We start from the raw sequence: 14,837 nt of genomic DNA, 5'->3' as shown, positions 1-14,837 counted from the left end.
GCGTTGCACAATTGTTACATTTTGTTTTTACATGACAGGCAGATAGATTTCTCTGTCTGGAAATGCCCTTCATAATTGCTGTCCCTGTTTGTGCCACTGAGGTGACACATCTAGCAAAGGGACAAACATAAAAAAGAAGTGTCCATAGGGAAATTCTGCAGAGAAGTTGGAGGTGCGACACCCTATTATACGATGGTGGCAGGGCTGGATTGCTCATCATTGGTTTTAAAGGGCAAGAGTATCATCAAATTGCATTTCTTCTTTCACACTAGGATACCATGAGGTAAAACTGAGGCCTGCCTGAAAGATTAGACTTGCAATGACTGAAAATCATTGAAATAGTAAGCAACTGTGTGGAAAGACTTCCAAAGTAAAAAGTCAGTTGCTTGTTTTATGCAGTTTCTCAACCTGTGTGTTCCCTGTTCACTTGAGAGCATCCACAGATGCTTGGCAGTGCAGGAAATGATGCATAAATCATTACTTCAAGGTCAGTAAATTCACTACTGGAAGTTAAAAGTTACTTGTGGTTAGAGAGAAGCAGTAAAACCTTTTAAATAGAGGTTGAAGAATTGAAATAAAATTTGAACAGACAAATATTCTAATATTATATATGTGTTTCCACTTTTCTTTAATAATGGCTAATTTTAATTTTTGCATTTAAGGGAAATTGTGTCTTTGGCTTTTGGATCTTTTCTGAAAATGCGAAATATCACCATTAATGTGGAAACCACTTCTTTATGTTTTATGGGAAACTTTTACTCTCTGTGTTTCTACAGAGTGATACGTCAGGTAAAGCTATGACATTAAGAAGAAATTATGAATTTGCTTTTTGCTTCAGCCTTCTGGTGTAGGACAATTACAAATTGCAGCCTCCAGAAAGGGCACATCACAGCACTGTTCCCCTGCACACTGATGCACTCTGAGATCAACAATCTGGTCATTCCTTCCAGCTCTGGGACTATGAATATTACATGGACACATGGATGCTTTCAGGCACACAAATGAATTTCATCATTTTCTTGTCTCTCTTCCTTGTAGTTATTTTGTACTTTTCTGCTTATTCTTTTACTTAACATTTGTCTCAGATGTCTTTCTTACTGCCTATGGCCTTCATCTGATTGCCAAGGGATGGAGTTTGGGTGTGGAATCTTCTGGCTCCAAGTCTTCTTCCATCCCTAGCTCAAATAAAAGTGAATTTCTTCTACAAAAGTAAATGCAATCGAGCACTGAACAGTATTGAGGACAGGAGTAATTTTTCATAAGGAATTTTATGTGGCCAGGGTTTTTTTCCCTATTTCAGGACATGTAATCAATACTACTAGTTATCCCAAAATACTGTTTTTACATTTTGAGCTTGCCCATTCAGGAGTGATAGTGTACCTAATGTAACAAATGGTCCTAGCTCAAATTTTTCCTACTGTTGGCCTCTTCTTTTAACTTTGCCTTGATGGGTAATTTTTTGTGTAATGGTTTGTATTCGCTTCTGGACCATCATCTTCATTTATCAGGCAAATTCATTATTTCAAGTTTTCCACATTGGCAAATTGATAAAACTCTTATCTCATCTGTTGACTTTGGCAAGCTTCAGTCAAGGCATTGCTGATATAACATCTGGATCTGCACCTTGTGATCTGTCATGACATCTCGTAATGTGCGTTTTCCAAAGGTTTCCAACATGCCATCTGCAACTTTTAATATGCAGCTGTTATTGCTGTCTTTCCCTTTGCTAATTTGTTAATTTCAGTTTTGGTTTTTTTTTTTTGTTTTTTTTTTTTTTGATAATTTCAGATTTTCAGAAAAAATTATTTTAGGAGCTGTCTCTGCATGGTAACTAAATGAATTTTAAAAGCCTGAGGATTGTTATAAACACTGACTCCATCCAAGTCAAACTTTATTGTGGCTATTGATATATGGATATTGGTATTTTCAGCTGTGGGCAGAAAACCAAAAATCCATGCCCATTTGTCTGTCTAATTTACTTACTGACTTGTGTGTGCATGTATGTGTGTGTGTGTGAAGTTGAAATATTTTATCCTGGGCCCAAGGCACAGGTACTGAAGCATAAGAATAAAGGATGAAAACAATTAGGGAATAAACACGATTGCAAGGAAAAATACAATTGCACAGTGTTACAAAGCAAGTTTTGAAATCGGCCCAAGTATGCAAATATTTTCTAATTTAATTTTGAGTAGGGTGTACTTGAAGAGAAATAGGGCCTCTTATAACATCTATTTTTCAAGGAGGGCAGCCTAGCATAAGGAGTGTCCACATAGAACACATTATGTTTTCTATCACCTTAGGCAGTGGTGTGTAACCTTGTATTTAAGCAATGTAATCTTTATGCCAAGTCACTTTGGTTTAAGGCTTGAAGTGCCCATGGGAATCTCCCAGTTCATCAACAGTTTCTGTGTCAAAGTCTTTGAGGTGACATGATGCATCTCAGAGTGACAAGTTCATCTGGATGCACTTGAAGAATTTTTAAGTGAGATATCATCTTCCTCTACAAAAGTAAAAGGCAACAGGTTTGTAATTGCTTCAGTTGCTTTCAAAAAGTATTATTTTTCTCTTGTCTTTTACATGTCATGCAAAGATGAATAAGCTTTAAAATCTCATTTTTAGCCCTTATTAGCACCTTGCATTTTAAACCACGTTGCTTTACTGTGGAACCATCGCTTCACTGGGTGTTAATAAAAAGCAATTGCAAAAATGGAAAGCAGGATGTAGCTATCTCTCTCTCCTGTTTAATTCTGTTTCACACTTTTTCTTTTCATGTGATGTATGTCTGCCAGGTTAATTTAAAATAGGGTTTCCTTTTCTAGGCAAGTAGCAGACCATGTGTTACTTTTTAGAAATATTTTGGGCATCCTGTCACAAGACTTATTATTTCTGTACATTAAAAAGGTAACTTCAGAGCTTTCCTGGAGTCAGGAATACCTTAGCCATTGAGTCAGAACCTCTTCATTTTGCCTTTTAATAACTTCCCAGTTGCAATAATTGTCTGTGTTGTTTTTTCTAAACCCTCCATATGTAAAAAAAAAAAAAAATTCTAATTAAGTGAAAACAGACTGAAATGTGACTCATCCTTTTTCTCAGGGATTGGTTTGCAGCTGTAATTTTACTTTCTATAGCCAAAACCTGCGAATAGTTATAACTAGTCTAACATGATATTACGTTTCTGCTCAACTAAATTAAATCTGAATACTTGTAAAAAAAGTTTCAATAAGAATTATTTTCTTTCAGCCCTCCATTATTAAGTAAATTTGAGCACTCCCCAAATCAGTCCTGCACTCTTGCATGTCTCACTAGACCTTAAAAATCCAGCAGGGAATTTTTGAATAAAAGAGCAGCTTTTAAGTTCCAGTAAGAGGGATTCCTGGTTGATGACTGCACAGCTGTTGTAACCTCATTGTTCAGGGGAAAATGAGGTATTCCTTAGCATAATGCTCAATTTCCAATCTCTCTCTGTATTTTCTGGGGAACTTTGCTCTGAGACCAAAAAAATCCCACTTTTAACATTGCATTGCTACAGAAATACACAGGAAGTTAAATTTTGATACATTATAAATTCTTTGGTTCCAAAATGCTTTAGCTCACAATCTCTCTGCTTGCTTTATTATTTTATTAGCCTGGCTGGGAAAAAAAGTTCTTATGTGGGAGGAGGAGGGAGGAGCAAATAGATTAACATCTGAGAGAGAATTACAAAGCTGGGAAATAAAAATAGCTTTTGGGAGAGCAGTGTCAAGTGAGTCAGACTTTTGGTCAGGGACTCGGATGAAGCAGGGCTGGGTGGAGGAGAGAGCCAGCTGCTGAGGGATGGCCTGGTGGGAGGATGCTTGGCCATCTGATGGAAAGGGGAAATCTCAGGCAGGTCTGCTGCCTGAAGAAGATGGGATTTTAAAGACAAGATGATTTACTTCATGTTTCTCAGCTCTCTTAATCTAGCCAGAATTGTGTTTCTTGGAATTTGCAGACCTTTGAGCGTCCTCAGTTGGGCACTTGCATGAAGCTTGCACAGAACTCTTTGAAGCAGTTTTTGGCTTTTGAGCTGGTTTGAAAGAGTTTTGGCTCTGTTTGGCTCTGCCCTAGCCCTGACCTGCTTTTAAAGCCCTAGCAGCTTTCATAGCAATTTAAAGGGATGTATTTGGAACCCTAGTGAGAGGTGGAAATGGGTCCTGAGGAAACAGGACCCTGCCAAACAAGGGATCAATCGTGTCCAATCCCCAGAGCTGCTGTGTGAGCCCTTCTGGAATTTCATCACTGGGAGCAGACACCAGCAGCTCTCCTCATGGCCAGGTCTCTTTCTGAGGAGTGGGAAAGCTCAGAGAACAAGAGGCTGAGTCTCATGGATGAGCCCTCATTTGAACTGGCATGTGTTGGGCTGCCAGGCTTGAGTCCCTTGCTGTCCCCTGGCAGTGTGGGGACAATGGGAGGAGCTGTGCTGCTGTGAGCCATGGATGTTGGCAGCTCCAGATCCAGCTCCCAGAGCTAAGACTAAGCTAGCACAAAACCAAAGCCAAAAAAGTTGATTAGTCTGTTGAAACATACTATGGCTTTTGCAATTTTAAATTATAATCTGGCTTACAGTCATAAAACGCCATGAAAATGAGCAGTCATTCAAAAGATCTGCAGCTGTAGGAGAGTGTTTTGCTCTCAACAAATGTATAAAATGTTAGTTAAGTTTAATGAGACTTATGCAGGTGCATGATGACCGTGAGATTTCAAAGTATTTCATTTTTTGTTTGAGTACTAGTGATTGAATTTGCCTGCCTGGCACACAGCTGTCTTTCTTACAAAAATATTGAACTCCAGTTAGCCACAGTCCCAGATAAGGGACTGTGCTGATTTCACTGGATTTCCCCAAAAAGTTCTGTAATTACTCATTAAGTTAGAGTATACACATAATTATGAAACTGAATGGGACATTACACCTTAGTGGAGGGGGGTCATTCCACAGAAATTCTGCATTCATCAGTTCAAATGTGAAAAAGTAATATTTACATGAGTTTGCTAGCTCTTTACTTTAGAAGTACATTTCCCTTTAAAGGGATATCATGTCACTCTTAAAGGATATGGAAAAAGTATCCACTGGGAACATTTTCCTAGATTGTTAAATCAAAAGCTACTCAAGTGCCTTAGTCATAATTCTTCCTTCAGAAATGGAGGAAATAGGTGAATTTGTAGAATTCCAGGACCAACAGAGATAACTTGGAGAAGGACTAAGTTCCATAGGTCTGGTGTAGATCGTGAATGTTTGCTAAAGAAGCAGATCAAACTTCAGTTAGTTATGTCTGTCCTCAAAAATATGGATAGATTCACTTTTGAATAAAAACAGGAAAAAAACTATTAGAGCATGCTTGTCAGGATAAGTATGGGGCATATATATGTTTAGAGAGGAGTATTGTAGACAAGCCAAGCTGTAGGATTAAAGCCTTTCAGTAGCCCCTGTGTAAATGTGAGTGAACAAAAGACAGAACTACTTTTGTTATATCCATCTTATTGATAATAGACAATGATTTCCATGAAGGCTGGTAAATATCACAGAGTTTAGTTTCAATAGCAATTACAATAATTGTTTCTGCAGTTTCTTTGACTAATTTCTCACCATCGTTAGAAAAACAGCATTTGGCTTTGAGTTTTCTGACATTGGCTGACCTCTGTGTTCAGAGCATTTAGAGCTGACTTGAATCTGACTGTGTAAATGTGACACTAAATAAAGCTTGAAAATAAACAACTGCAAACAGTCTTTAGATGAATTGAAGGATTTACTGAAGCATCCACTGTTGTAGAAACTAATGGTTCTTTGGGTACAACATACAGAGTTTTAAGACCTTACAATAGCACTGAAGGGGTATGCTGTTGAAAGGGATCCAGCTTCATGAAAATAAAGGAATCATTCTATAATTATTTAGCTGTTCTTTTCTTTCCTATATGACTTTGGGTAGTGACTTTTTTTTGAATACATTAGTTCAAAAGCTTGAATACTTTAGTTCCTGCAAAAAGTGCATGATTTGACCATGTTCCTGTTTACAGAGACCTGTTCTCTGCCAAAGAAAATATTTGTCTGTGTACCACTCTAACTAAGTACTTCCTCTAGTCTGTGTGTGTGTTAGGTTCAGCTTGGCCTTCTGATGGTCTGTTGGAGCCCATATATATAAGATCGTGGGCTTTTAAAATTCCTTGTTACAGGTCTAGCAGCAAATATTCAAATAGCCACTGCAAGATTGCTATAACAGTGTTGTATTGAGGTCTGATATTCACAGAGAGTGTAAAAGGCCCCATGCACCTTGTTGGTTTTTCTACCATAATTTGTATTTTGTTATTTTGCTGGTGGCAGGCAAGTTGCTTTCCTTTGCCGAGGTGGAAATCCTATTCCAGGACATGCTTTAGCAGGTCAGTGGGCTGAGTTTCTTCTAGTACTGATCCTGAAGCTGTAGTGCAATGAGTTCTGTGTGGTCTATTGGCCCCCCATCATTGAAAATGGCTGTATTCTACAATTTGAGTGATTTTTCAGGGGCCTAAAAATTATCCTTCATGAGTATAAATAGTATTTTTAAATATCTGTGGCACTCAGGAGAGGTTAGAAGTAACGTTTTCCCCCTCCCTCCTCTTTCTATTTTCTATACATTAGAAACCTCACAAGATTATTCAGAAGGGCTGGTGTACAAGCCTCAATCTAAGATTTAAAAAAAGCTAAAAAAAAAGAAAAAGAGAAGACATATTTAATGAACTGGGTCCTGAAGAGTGTTTAAGCCCTGGGAATATTTGCCTAAACGCTGATGACTTTTTAAAGGTTTGCTATTTCCTTGAGTTAACATCTGCATGGAGCCCTGTGGCTTCAGGGGGGCTTGTGAGATTTTTGACAATTCCTGAGGGAGTCTTACAGGTAAGACTGGGATCATTGTCAAGTTCCTGACAGGACTTCTGACATGTGTTTTTTTTCTCTCCAGTGGGACATTGTCACAGGCTTCCTGAATGCAAATAAATTAGGCCAAGATTTTATATTAAAACTTTTCTGTATTCTTAGAAGAGTAGGGCCAGAATTTCGCACAAGTCTTTTATTCTTAGGTGTAATTCTAAAAAGAGTTCCAAGACACGGATGGAAAAATCTGAAAATTCTTCCAACTTCATTAAAATTGTATATGAATTGACATTTTCTACTGCAACCTTTGTCAGTAATAATAAAAAATATTATATTAATTGATAATAGCAGATAGTTAAAACTTGCATTCTAGCTGCAAAGGATAAGGTTTTTTAACACTAAGCAAAACCACATACTTTATCCTGCTTGAAATGATCCTTCATGCAATTTAAACTTTGCTCTTCATAGGAGAATTAGTGCATTGCTGAATGTTGGAAGTATAGAGAAGAAATTGAATGAGAATTTTCATCTATGTTTTCTACCCAGTGTATGAGATGTTTAAGTATAAGGATAAAAATAGCCAATTACAATGAAACATTTAATTCCCAGTATCACAAAATCTATGGAACATCAAGTACTTGCTGTTCAGGCCTGTCTTCTTCCTGAAGATGTGATTGGGAGTATTTAAGAGACAATATAATGGTCACATTAAACAAACAAAGCCAAACAATCCTTCTGAAAGTACCCTGAAAGATTGGTAAGAATATCATGATCAAAATGATAATACAATATGAAATATTAATAAACCAGCCTGGTCTCAAGAAATACAAGTAACTCATACCTATACTTGGTTTTGTGCTTGGATTAAGTAAAAAAAAAGATTAGTCAAATAAATTTTGAATATATGTGTCAATTAGAAATATAAAATGGTGGACATGGAATGAAATGGACAGAGACTATTAAAAATCTGTCTTCCTACTGCCCATGTGCAGTGCCCTGCAGTGGGGGCTGCACTGCATGGGTAATTTCCTACAGGACTGGGTTTGGTTAGGGGACCCACATAGAAAGCACTTTAGCTGATAGAAATCAGCGTGGTGAGAGAGACCGCTGGGGTTTGCCACATTTTGTGCAGGGCTTTTTCACACATGGCTCAGTTTGTGTGGGCTTTGCTCTGTGTAGCAGTGGTCAGATTTGATTTGCCTGCTGAGGTGATGTGGCTGTAATTTAATGTCCCAGCAGATTTGAGGAAGAGTATATGTGACATGCTCTGGTACTTTTAAAGTACCTGAATATGAATAATTTATGGAAGCCCTTGCTTTCTAACAAGAACTCTCAATCTTTTCCAGATAGCAAACAGCCATTAACTGAGGGGAAAACGAGCAGTCCAGTTACCTGCTGTGGCTGTCACTTATCTCTGTCACTTATCTCCCCCCATCGCTGGATCCAGGGTTACAAGACGAGGTTGTGTCCATGTGCTGCAGGGCCACCAGATTTGAGTATTTCAGCTGCTGCCAGAAATGACATAACAAGAGGTATAAGAAGATTTTGTATAGAAGTTTTTGCCTGCCATGAGGATCTTAAGGTAGGGGGATTTTGGAGAAGCAAATAAGTTATGCTATTGTGGAAATGTACAACCATCTTTAAGCTTTAATAGCTATTTTCTGAAATGACTGAGGCTCATCTGAGCTATCAATCTTTAAAAAGGGTAAGAGGCTGCTTTCCTGAACTACATCATGAAAGCAATCAGTTGAGGCAAAATAAAGCATATCAGTGAGGAAGGAGAGTAGATATTCTCTTCCACAATCTGCTTCAGCCCATTAACCAGATGAAAATCCACTTGGTGATGGGTCGTAACTTTGAAAATAAGTCTACCTCATAAAGAGTTCTGCATTGAAATAAAAATTTCCAAAAGTTTTCTAAAAGGGCTCAGTTTGCACATTTTTCCACAGCAACAATTAAATGTAAACTTGATGAATTGTTTCTGAGTAAACTATGTTTTCAATTAGCACTTAATGTTTAAAGGCAGTCCAAAATGTGCTCCACACATGCATTCACAGAATCTTAGTGCAATAAGGCTCATAAAAGCTATAAAATATTGGAAAGGAGACAGCATGGAAAGGAAATGGAAAAGTAAAGCAGGCAGAATTAGAGAAACTCTTTTGCATTCTCTATTTGAACCTACACAGCTGTACTGACATTTATTTAATGTCCTGGGCTTATAGTTCTAGTAGTGACACCAACACCCCCAGTGCTAGAATTATAACTCTGTTACAGAAATTTTTCTTTCTTTTAGCTTTGTGTGAATGTGATGCATAAATTCAAGTCTTAAATCCCTGACCCATGCAAATTCTGATTCCTTTTTCTCTATTACATCCTTCCACTGCTGTTGCTATTCCTCTTTCTTTTATTAATTATCCATAATTTTGTCCATGTTGGCACAGTTTTTCCCTGGCTGCTTAAAAGAAAGAAATAGGGAATGTCCATGTCAACATGGAAAATACTAAAAATATGACAAGTTTTCCTTTTTCATGATTTAAAATTGCTTTTAAATTGGGTTTTATGAATGCCCTAGTTTTCCATTTATCAGATCTTAATACCTGATAGTGGTAGATCCTATTTTATAGAAGAGGACTTACTTTTAAGAAAGAAGATAGCCTTTATATAAATTACATTTTCTTGCTAGAAGAAAAATCGTGCTCAAAAGAATCTAAAAGGTTCATCTTGACTATTCCAGTCCTTTAAGCAGATGAAAGTTTATGTATTAACAGAGTAATGAAAGGATGGGTAAAAAAGGGGTGGAAGCTTCCATGGCAAGAGAATACATTAAATCAGCAGCTGAAATATTGCTGTTAACCTCAGCTGGGGCAATCTTTCACCCTTGTGTCTATTGCTTTGAGTTGGTGTCAAAAATGCCTGCCCCAAAATTATTAAATCTGTTTTTACTTACTAATTAAAGATATTAAATAATGTATCTTAAGAAGGTTACCTTATAGAAATCTGAGAAATTCCAGTAAGATGCTGAGCAAGCTAAGTTCCTTTTGTCAATGGAGCTGAGGCCTTTCCCAATTTTAAATGGTAAGTAAGTGGAATCAAAGGCACTTCACCTATCCAGATCAAAAACCAACATGTTTAAAATTGTGGTTTTTCTGGAAAATGTATATTTAATATAGGGCATTGTATCATAGAATATGTTGAGTTGGAAGGGACCCATCATAATCATCCAACTCATGGCCAAGCATAGCACACCCCAAGAATCCCACCATGTGCCTGAGAATGTTGTCCAAATGTGTCTATAGATACTGAACATTCTCTAAACATCTGCTAAGGTTTTTTTACATGGGAAACAATATCCTGTGTAAATGGATCCCTTTAGTCCTACTTTATAATATGTGTAAAGTCACAGGCACTTTGTTTCATATGGATGTAGTGATAAATGTGGGATTTTTAGGGGGGAAAAATATATTCCTTATTTTAGTGGCCCTTTCCCTGTGAGAGAAGACACTCCCTGGACCTGTCTCCACTTTTGGCTTGCACAGTGCCCCATCTGCTCAGGACACTCCCTTCTGCAGGCCACCCAGGGTGGTTCCCCCATAGCTCCCTGCAGGCAGCAGGCTCAGGCCCAAAGCAACTGCTGACAAAGTCTCAGTTTGAGCTCACACACATTCCGGTGCATTTGGTCACCTTGGGGTTTGTCTTACTTGGAAACCTACTCTGTAGAGCTTGATCAGTAACTAACTTTCCTTGGACCATTATGTATGTACTTTTCTCTAAGATTAATTTAACATATGTGTTCTGTGACTGGCTTGGTAATCACCAAAGTCCCTCCTGGAGCTGCTTTAGCCATTCTCCAGTCACATCTGTAGGCCAGCTCTGTTAATTGGCATGTAGTGTACAGGCTTCTCAGCATTTTTATTTTGCTAGGAAATCAGATGTAACTTGGGAGCAATGTGGTTTGTAGGACTGCATTCTGAACTTCTTTCTCATGTTATGGTTGGTAAGAATGTTTCTATAAACTTAAATGTTTTATTGCCCAGGCTTCAAGTAGATGACTCCATCAGCTTTGGATGTTCTGCAAATTCAATTCTAAGGCTGAAGATCAATGCTTTAAAATAAGAGTGTACTGATAGGGAAAACAATTGGCTGGGATATTTACTATACTTTGGTCACAGCCTGATACTTTTGGTCTCATGGAGTAACATCCCATTTGGCCAATGGGATGTTACTCCATGAGACCAAAATGGAAACCATGGGCTCTTTTCTTACCCAAGCTAAAACAATTATAACTAGAGGAGAGCTGAACACAGGCCCAGGCAGCATGCTGTGCTAATATGACTATTTTGCTTCTGGCAGTTGAGGACACACACTCTTAGGTCCATACCTTGCACATTAATACAGGTGACTACAGGACTCCATCTGCATGGGATTTTAGATAGGAGCATGGGCAATGAATTTAATTGAGCTCCTGTTCTTTCAGTGGGGTCATTGATGCTTCTTTCATTGTGAGAATAAATGCTGTAATATTTCTGAATATGTGAAACCTGCAGCAATTTAAATTTTAAATTAAAATTCACATTGGTTTAAATATACAGCAACAGATACAAAACTTAAACAACCATGGAAGAAATCAATACATAAGATTTTAATCATGTCCTTAGTTTACACAATTTAAACTCTCAAAGACAGATACAGTGGGTGTTTTTTCTTGAACACAAGTTGTGTTATACTGGGACATGATGACAAGTTACCAAATGGCTCATTTTGTGCTTGGGGCTGCACTGAGCGTATTAAAGCATAGTTCAGTGGTCTGAAATGTTAAGACAAAGTAATTCTTCATAGTCTTGGATATGAATTTTAAAATAGAATAATGAAAATGAAATAATACTATTTTAAAACTGTGGATAAAGTTTAGTGGTGGGGATTAAGTAATCCTGAGTCTCAACATCTTATAACAAGCCTATGCCCACAAGAGAATAGAGTTAAAGATAAACTTTCAGCCAAATTCTTTCTTTACAGTCCCATTGGTTAAAGTGATTTGCTAGGTCAGAAAAAATATTTGCCTTATGAATATGCTTGTTGCATAGGTCTTTAACTCCTTTTGCGGGGACTTTCAGTCAGTGAAACAGAACAAAGTAAGCTATCTTAGGGTCCTCAGGTAAATTAATTAAATATTAGGAAAACCAGTGAAGGCCATTGGCTGGGACCCATTTGAATTACAGATTAGCATTTGCCCTTGCCACTTAGGTGGGTAGCTTGCTGTGATCCTTTTATGTTCTCACTTAATCAGTTTAAATTCTTAGGCAGACAGAAGCCAGCTTGACAATGAATTTGTAATAAATAATAAAATAATGATGCTGTTTTTCCTGTTCTAGGTAAAGAATAAGTATAATTTTCAGAGGACTTCATGCAAGACTTACCCTCATTATTTTCCTAATTAATTCCTTGACTTTTTTGCTTAGACTAATGTTGAGTTTAATTAAATTGAGACATTCTAAAGGAAGGGCTGCCAGTGCCAATAACTTATTGAACTTACTGGGTTTGGAGTTCCTCATAGCAAAAGCCTATTTATGGTGACTGACATAATCCAAGACTCCTCACTAGTAGTTTTAAAGCAAAGTATCATCTTGTGTCCCAAAATTAAAAATAAACTGAAACAACATTACAAAGGTTGAATGCAACCAAGAAAGGTATTTTGCAACCAAGAAAGATATTTTTCCTCTATTAGGACTTAAATTCATTTATTAAACCTTCCTACTTAAAGGCTGATGGGAATATTCTCCTACAACTGGGCAGCAGCGTTACTGGTGTAGCATTATTTAAATCTCTACCTATGCTAGGTTTTTTTGTGGATTTCTCTGCAGGAAGATTATGATTTGGAGGCTGTGCAGTTTGGAATCTAGTCCATTTAAAATATGATTGAAAAGTATTATAATATTCCTCTGTTTTCATTCTTGCCCTTTTCTGTAGTTTCCTATTACATTTTCTCATTTTAAATAGCAGAATTTTCTTTCCTTTTACTATGTGAAAGACCTGTATAAAATGGGGAAACTGATTCCTCATGCAGTAATGGTCTTAAAAGTGCAAAGTGAACACACTTCAAAGGTGGAACTATTTTCCCCTCATATATTATTTCAGTCATGTTCATTTTAATGGTTAATTCCAAGAAAGGGCAAGCATTTTATGTGGACTATATTTTTGCAAGTTAAGTATATGGTGTGGAAATTTCCTGCCTTTTTTTTTAAGCTAAGTGTGTGATCGAAGAAGTTATACAAGGTGGAAATTTCAAACAGCACTTACTGTGCATTTAACTGCCTACATAAAACTTGATGGCAACTCTCACATTGGCGTGAGCTCCCTTTGGTGAAACCACACTGCTTTTGAAAATCTTGCTTGTCTTTGAACAGATACCCTTTGAATTCAGCTAGAGTTTATTTCCAGTTTCCATGAATCCACTGATTTCATATTGATCTAAAACACTGGTGCAGGTTCTCATACGTAGCAGATGGCTCACACATTTATGTGAAGATGCTTTCTATCAGCTTGGTACAGATTAGTTTAGAACAGGAGCACTGTCACAGTGTATGTAACAGTGTGAAAGGTGAGAGAGGCTCTTAAACTCCACTGGAGAGACCCTCATGGAGATTGGATTTTAATTGCTCATATGCATGCATGCTCGAATGCATCTGAAGATGCTAATTGGGTTTTTCTGCCCTGACTTTGAGATTTTGAAGGGTTTAAGTGTGTGAATTATATTTTAATATATTTCTGTGTCCTCACAATTACATAAGAGTATTCCCTAGCCATATCTATCACTCACAATGTGCTTTGACTTTTGAGTAATTTTGAATTTTACATATGACTTTTAGGTCAGATAACTTACAGTACTGACTTGCCAGCTAAAAGTAGGTAATAGCAGCTAACAGGATATTAGGGAGTATTTATATATATATAGTTATATATTTTTTCAGAGTATTGTATCTTGACATTTCTAGGAGTGTCCTAGCTTCGGGGAACTCTCATTTCATCGAGACTTTTTAGAGCTTATCACTGAGTAGACACTGCTTCTGTGTGAAGATTTTGCTGTTGCGATTTGTTGTTTCCCTACTTGTTGTATAAAAATTCTTAAAACATGAAGATTGCTCTAATGTGAAGCATGAAACACCTCCCCTGTGAAGACAGGCTGGAGTAGTTGGGGTTGTTCAGCCTGGAGAGGGCTCTGGGGAGACTTTATAGTATCCTGCCAGTACTCGAAGGGGGTCTGTCGGAAAGAGGGGGACACACATTTTGGCAGGGTCTGTTGCAATTGGACAAGGGGTAATGTTTTTAAACCAAAAGAATGTAGGTTCAGACTAGGTATAAAGAAGAATTTTATGTTAAGAGTGATGAAATACTGGAAAAGGAGTCCCAGAGAGGTGGTGGATGCCCCATGTCTGGAAACCTTCAATGTCAGGCTGGACAGAGCTCTGAGAAGCCTCATCTATTTGAAGATGTCCCTTCTTGTTGCAGAGGGCTTGGACTAGATGACTTATAAAGGTCCTTTACAACCTTAACTATTCTGTGATTCTATTAGAAAGTGATTTTTAAATTATGTCATATCCCTTTTTCATCTCCTGTGAGTAATCAGCCACAAATTGGTAGCTGAGGCAATCCTGAATTCAAAGTGTCTCCTACTGGTGGAAAGAGCCTGGTTTTGTTTCCTGCTTTTCCACATTTATTCCTCTACTGAGATGGACTAGACAAAGAGGATTCAGTCCTATGACTTCTGCAGTCTCTCTGTCTACTAAATTAGGTGTGGTTATATACTGTAAACTGGACATATAACAATGAAGGTGGACTGGGGAAGAATCTGCTCCAGGAATTGGGGCCCAGGATTCTCCTCCCAAGGAATTTTCTTCTTGTGTAAGTTTTCCTTGGCACAGAAAAAAAATGAGCTCCAAAAAAGGCTTTACTAGTGAATCCATGACCTTGGGCTAATTTGCGA

This window comes from Melospiza georgiana, chromosome 7, assembly GCF_028018845.1.
Source record: "Melospiza georgiana isolate bMelGeo1 chromosome 7, bMelGeo1.pri, whole genome shotgun sequence".
NCBI lineage: Eukaryota > Metazoa > Chordata > Aves > Passeriformes > Passerellidae > Melospiza > Melospiza georgiana.
This window is presented reverse-complemented; position numbering follows the sequence as displayed.